This window comes from Bos javanicus, chromosome 29, assembly GCF_032452875.1.
Source record: "Bos javanicus breed banteng chromosome 29, ARS-OSU_banteng_1.0, whole genome shotgun sequence".
Taxonomy (NCBI): Eukaryota; Metazoa; Chordata; class Mammalia; order Artiodactyla; family Bovidae; genus Bos; species Bos javanicus.
In genome coordinates this window covers 14,677,422-14,685,224 of record NC_083896.1, presented here as the reverse complement: position 1 = coordinate 14,685,224, position 7,803 = coordinate 14,677,422, and positions in this window count along the sequence as shown.

Sequence of the window (7,803 nt, the reverse complement as noted above, 5' to 3'; positions counted from 1 at the left end):
AATTAAAATATTTGGATAGAAGGTTTAACAGCAAATTCCCAGACCCTTTCTTTTGGAAAACTTCAAGTCTGTATATCTTCTATCACTGGTTTTATTTGGATTAAAAAAAAATAGAATAAATTCTAAAATTTAAAAGCATATATATTCTAAGCAGAGAAACATAGACTTTAAGAAAAAATAGAATTTTCAATAGAAGGCAAAATGGCATTGCTTTGTTTAAATAGGATAAGAAAACCAAAAATTAAAAAGAGGTTTAAAAAGAACACAATATTTTTTCTACTTTCAAAAAGTTTCCTAGAAAAATAGGCAACAGCATCAAACTAATTTGAAAAAGAGTACAAAAAATGTAAAATTGTATTATCAGTGTACAAAAACACATGTAAAGCTATAAGAAATTTAGTTAATAGTTCAAAGAAAGATTGAGAAGTCTCTTGAGAATACAAAACAAAAAGTGTGACAAAGATTAAAGTCATGAAAGAGATAGATACAGGAACCAATAATAATAATGTAAAATACTGAGATCTTAGGATTTCAGGACAAATGAAATTTTACAATAAACAGCAACAAAGTTGAAAAAATCTCTCAGGAAGCAAACATATGATTATCTTAAAATTTTTAAGGCAAAACTGAAGAGACATGTTCAGAACCAAGATGAATTTTGAAAACAAATAAAGGTTGACTTTCAGTGATAAAGATTTAAAAAGACCCAAACATTAAAATAGTATCCAAAAGTATATGGAATTATACAGATTCAATCATCCCTAAGACAATAAATGGGCTTCCCTAGTGGCTCAGATGGTAGAGAATCTGATAAATCCTCAAAAACCTCTCATTAGGAGAGTCTTTAATTCTCACTTATCTAATTATTAATATACATATTTATTGTAGGAAACACTTCTTAGAAGTAGAGAAAACATGCTTGTGTACATGCGTATGCATGTGTTATGTGTATATACAAATGCACACACACACATTTAAAGCAACTCCAAAGCATGTTAACCTTGCATACTTTCTAGTGTGTGGTACCTAAGCCATGGTTACATTCTGTGTGTGTGTGCGTGTGTGTGTGATTGAATCTTAATGACTAATCGATGTGATGTTAAAAAGCCCAGGTCTTTTTCCTCAATTGCGATCTACTCTTAAAGGCCTGACCAGCTCTGGAGCTCCTCATGGGAATTGCTAACACATCTGTTGCAACATCCTCATTCAACCAGTCTTGAATCCCTACTCCTGATGTGGTATCCATGAGACATTTCACTCCCACTTCCACCCAAAAACAAACAAACAAATCAATCTACTTAAACAAATCTCTTGCTCATAATGTTTCCTGAAGGAACAAAAATCTAAAGCAGAAAGAAAGCCTCCTACTCTGCTACTGATGAAACTGCTATTGCAAGGCATAGATGAGGTGTAGCATGCTCACAACTCTGCTTGAAAACAACACTTGGGTTGAATATAGCTGACAAAGTGTTCTTTATAATAGCTCTAGCCATCACAGTAGTTTTACTTTCTTCAATATCTTTCAAAGAAAGATAAATCAAAATTCAGTTCAGTTCAGTCAGTCACTCAGTCATGTCCGACTCTTTGCAACCCCATGAATCGCAGCACTCCAGGCCTCCCTGTCCATCACCAACTCCCGGAGTTCACCCAAACCCATGTCCATTGAATTAGTGATGCAATCCAGCCTCTGTTGTCCCCTTCTCCTCCTGCTCTCAATCTTTCCCAGCATCAGGGTCTTTTCCAATGAGTCAACTCTTCACATGAGGTGGCCAAAGTATTGGAGTTTCAGCCTTAGCATCAGTCCTTCCAATGAACACCCAGGACTGGTCTCCTTTAGGATGGACTGGTTGGATCTCCAATTAGGTATACTTAAATTCTGATATGACTATAAATGCATATGTGTATATCTTCAACAAGAAAGAGAAGTGGATGGGAGGTTTCAAGTTTCAAAATACCAACTCTCTTGTTTCATAATGATGCAAGTGGAGCTGCTGGCCCAAAATAAACTTGTTTCAATTTCCAATGAGTTGACCTGAAGTCCTTTCATAAACACTTTTAGGTATTTTTCTCATCTTCAAACAAAATTCAGAAAGGTATCCATAGTCATAGGAGGAGAAAATGAAGCTTGAAGAGCTTAAACAACTGATTCGAAGTCCCAAAGCATCAAGTGATGAGACTGGGATTTGAACTAGCATAGTTGCTTTCAAAGTCTTAATTATTTGACCTCTTTTATGAAATCACTGTTCCAAAATATGATTTAGAGATCACTTAATTTACTGGGAGAATGGAGGAATCCAAACATCAGTATCTGCACTCATAAATGATTACTTTCCTTGAGGAATCAAGATCAACATATGGTATGCATGAAAGCCTGTATCAAGACATCTGGGTTCAAATTTGGACTTTTCTTCTAAATGGCTGGATAACTTTGGCTAAGTTACTTGATCTCTCCAAATTTCACCTGATTTCCTTCACCTGAATATCTAGCAATAACATGCTGCCAGCATTTATGTGGGAATAAAATGCGGTGATAAATTTAAATGCTTAGCACAGTACTTGGCACACAGTAAGCACTCAGTAAGTGTGAGCTATTACCATTCTAACTTGTCTAGATAAAACATGTGAAAGAACAATATGGAAAGATCATTTGATTTTCTGTTTTTGATGTGGGATAATATGACATTGTAAATCTCAAAAGCTGACAAGGTATTTCAAGGTCAAACATTTAACAATAACCAATTAATTATATTTTCCTCTTAGTGAATCATTATTGGAAGAAATCATTAGGTGACCTTTTTTGGTTACAGCAATTCAATAAAAAATACATTAGCCAGTGTTTCAGGAACATTAGTCTAATGTGCTTTTAGAGATCACCTTCTCTGAGCAGTATAATAAGTTTGTGTGAAAAGCATAAAGCATGTAATATATAATAAGATTTGGACTTTAATGAACCATCTTAGCAAACTGACTGGTACAATAATTCAAAGGTGAGCTTTCCTTAATTAATGAATTAAAAAAGCCAAGAGTATGCCCTAAATGCTACACTTGATTATGCTTTCACTTATTTTCCGTTTTTAATCATATACCCCTGATTTGTTGAGTAATATGAAGTAAATCCTAAGTGACCTTGGCTATGAAAATAATAGGGAAGAACTGAAACTTACAAAGAGATGGCATGAGTAGCAGGTTGTATAGCTTCCAAAGCATACTTTTTATCCTTAAAAATATTAGTAAATTTAACATATTTAATTTTGAATCAGCTCAGATATTTTTCTGAAACTACTCCCTACCAGATGTTTAGTACAAAATGGGTACTACTAAGCCACTAAGTCAGAATTAGGTAAACATTCACATTGAAAGATTTTAAGAGCAAAGACTAGTAGATCATTTCAAATAGTAACTTCATCGCTCTTAATCCTATAGACTTTGAAAAAGAGTGAAGACAGTTTATTGTATTGTGTATCTAACTATCCTATAAGGTAGTAAGCTTCCTAACAGTAGAAACTTCTCAGAACTGCATGGTATTTATGATATTTAGCAAATGCCTAGGAAATTGTCTAGAATGCACTGACTGTGTGATTGCTGAAGACATGTCTGAATGAGAAAGTGATAAATAGCAAGTAAACATCTTCATTTAGGTTAAAAGTTTCCTATTAATATATCATAATTTATGTAGCTATGGCCAGAAGTTAGTTATGCAAACATAATATTTCAATGATCTAAGGTGCCATGAGATTAAGAAAGAAAATAAAAACACTATTAATTTATCTGTGATATGTCCTCATTACTAAGACATAGCCAATTTTCAGTGATATAAAATTTGTATTAAAATTTTACAATATTATTTTATTTTTTAAATAATTTTATGTGAATAAGCTTTAAAGTTTATTAAAAGTGTTGACTTTAAAAAATGTACAACATAAAAGTTGTGAATTGAGTTTTATTTGGGGAAAATTGGGGACTGAAGTCCAGGAGACAGCATTGCAAATTGCTCTGAGAAGCTGCTCGAAGGAGGCAAGGGGAGGGGCTAGGATATGTAAGAATTGCAACAATGGACAGGCGATCCTGAGGGAGTTAACTTAGACTGATAAGGAGTCCAAGCCTAAGGCCCCTTTAGGAAGGAGGTAAACATTGTTTTTTGTTTTTATTTAACATTCTTTTACCTTAGACACGTAGGCCTAAGTACAGCAGGCAGCAGTATCTCTTGTTCAAGAACATGCTTTTCTGCACTCAGAATGTATGCTATGGAGGTCTGGGTAAAAGTTCCACAGCCTTGAGCTTTGGGTTAACCTGTTCCTTCTGACTAATCTCATTCTGATGTCATCCCAGGATGTAAGTTACAGGAAAGGGCCTGGAGGAAATTTTCAGAGCCTTGAGGTATTTCTTTTTCCATTCTTAGCAGCTAGCAGAAAAGTATATAATACCCTGCAACCTACCAGGATCCTCCGTCCATGGGATTTTCCAGGCAAGAGTACTGGAGTGGGCTGCCATTGCCTTCTCCATGCTTAAAACTAGCCAGGTGGATAATCTTTCTACCCTCTTCCAACGTCTGTGTCAGAAGCTTTTTTCCGTCACTATCACTTTAACAAAATTTCTACTACACAAAGCTCTGAGGGACTGAGACTGTCTTTGGTCCTGGAGTTAAATCTTCTTCGGAGACCATGTATCTGGTGAAACACCATAATCTTTCATCTATCACTTTGGGGTAGTATCTGGGATCACAAGACAAGGTATAAGCTATCAGTCAGAACATCATTAAGATTATTGTTAAAGAATCCCGATATGTCAAGTTAAGGAACTTAGCACTTCTCTATGTATGAGAAGATGCATGAGTCTGGATCCACTAAAATCATTCATTTGATATTGCACCCCACCTATCTGGGGCCAGTATCCTGTGTTTGCACATCCTGAGTGTCCTCAGGACTCACCATGGAGAGTGGCTGCAGTCTGATGACTGCTAGATGGCAGGTTTTCTTCTCCTTCCAAGTTCCTTCAGGCTCACAAGCTCGCCACCCATGATGGCTGCAATTGTTGATGACTATGGCATCCTTTGTTTACCGATATGGCAGGAAATAGTCTATTGTAAAAAATTATTTAACACTCCTTGAAGAGGAAAAATTAGTTGAATAAAGCCACTGAGGAAAGTATAGATAAATCTATGCTCTTCAAATATATATATATATATTTCGGGAGCTAATTCAGCCAAGCTGAAGATCTAAAACTTTTCTGCAGGAAATTGAGCTTTCTGTTGTATTTATATCCAAAATCTGTTAGAAGAACAGTACTATTTTTCCAGGGTTGTTGTAAGGAGCTACAGCATGGAAACAACAAATGTAATAGCTATTTCAGCACTCCCCCACTCCTCCCGCCACGAGATATTGTACTTACTATGTAATAGAAAGGATTTAGTTCTAGAAAGAAGACTATAAATTTCAGTATGTTTAAGATAATTTACATCTGGTACAACTAATGACAGCTATAACTTTTAAACTTTCACTGTTTCCTAAGCTAACCATGCTGCATTGCCTTCCACAACTGCATAAATCATATAAACATAGATAGTCATAGAGTTACAGCTTATGCCTTCTATTTTAAAGTAAATAAAGAGAGATGAACACATATTAGAAAGCTTCATCTTTTTGGAACTCTGGTGTCAGGAAACCAATTAATTTGAGGCTCTGGAGAATTGAATGTGCCTTGTGACTTTCAGCCTTAGCTTAACAAAACCAGATAACAGCATGATAAGCCACCAACTATTTTAAATATTATGGAGCTAATTTAGCTCATTATATTGGAATAAATAAATGTCTAAGGCATTGCGTTATTTTCTTTTATATAAAGTGGGGCTTCTTCTAAAGGGAGGCATTCTGGTTTCACCTATTTTCTTCTCGAAGAGGGGATTTATTTTATGTCTATACCCTTTCATGATAAACCTTAGATTAACTAGAGACTGAGTTAATAGTTTTGTACAACCTTCTAGAATCTTCATATCCCTTATCTGTAATAAAAGAACATCTGCCCACCTCCATGTAATATGCTGAAAATGAAACAAGGTTGAGAGATCTGTCAGGCAAGGGCTCCTGCCTCTCTCTAACTTCCCTGTTAGCTGACAGTAACAATGGTAACAGTGTTATAACTGAACCCTCACAACTTTAGATTGCAAGGAGATCAAACCAGTCAATTCTAAAGGAAATCAACCCTGACTATTCATTGGAAGGACTGATGCTGAAGCTGAAGCTCCAATACTTTGACCACTTGATACAAAGAGTGGACACATTGGAAAAGACCCTGATGCTGGGAAAGATTGCAGGCAAAAGGAGAAGAGGGCAGCAGAGGATGAGATGGTTAGATAGCATCACTGATTCAATGGACATGAACTTGAGCAAACTCTGAGAAGCAGTGGAGGACAGAGTATTGCAGTACATGGGGTCGCAAAGACTCGGACATGACTTAGCAACTAAACAACATAATAACACAACTTTAGGTCATGATATGGTTCCTCCTGAAAGTATCAACTAAACTGCCTAATTATAAAAATCATAAGATTTTAATAAAGGGATGCGTTTTTTAATCTCTATATCCTCCAGAGCCCTTTGGAGTAGGGCTCTCCTGTCTCTTGCCAGGCTAGTTCGCATCTTCCTAGCAACCATGGAGCACAACGATGCTATCCTCGTTGACCAGAGGCTGAGATATTCATGGCTCACCTCTTGTGGATCTGGTTAAACTGCTTTACAAAGACTTGGCCATACTCATTCTGTATATTCAGATAGTAAGCTTTTTTATACCTCCTCTCCCTATGGGGGTAAATACACCCAAGCTCACACTGCCTAGACCACACTAAGACCACACTAAGAATTGTCTGCTGCTGCTGCTGCTAAGTCGCTTCAGTCGTGTCTGACTCTGTGTGACACCATAGACAGCAGCCCACCAGGCCCTGCTGTCCCTGGGATTCTCCAGGCAAGAACACTGGAGTGGGTTGCCATTTCCTTCTCCACCACACCAAAAATTGCCCGTTTCTTCCACTTGAATGTAGGTTAGCTTAGTACCCTGACAATGCTTGTTTGTGATTGCCTGGTAGTATTTTTGTGATGATCAAATAAGTCAATAGATACAAAATGGTTTGAAAAGTGTCTAGCCCTAGGATGTTTTTAGTAACTATTGACTAACATCACTACTGTCATTATCATTGTTGATAAATGGACCTTTGAATAGCCACCATATCTCAGGCTTTTTAGATTCTATGGATCAGGAAGAAAGAGTCTCATTTTGCCTTCTAAATGCAAATTTATCTACTAACAAACTTTGCTGACATCATTAGCACATTATTTCTCATTTGTCTTTCATCCTAATGAAGATGATTCGTTGGCCTGGAATCTAAGTGTAGGTGGATGGTAGAATGTTCACATACCAAAAACTCTAAGAAGTCTTAACCAGAGTGATTATTTTTTAATTCCTAAAAATATTTGCAAAAAAAATCCCTAGATTTTATCAGCAACTAACAATTGCTACTGTCCAAAATAAATAATCAATACTCTGAGACTGTGGTCTTGTATTCTATGGATTACATATTTGTATATATAGCAATAGATAGCTCCATATGCATAACAATGAAAGTTGGGGGGGACATGAGGAAAGAAATTTTCATTTGAAATAAGAATCTAGGATAACTGTCTCCTTCACTAGTTTTGAGGCTTAAGCAAACTATTTAATATTGCCAAATCTCAGTTTGCCTGTATGCAACATGGAATAAATATCAGCTGCTCTTCTTGCCTTTAAATTGTACTTTCAATTTGATACCTCCAA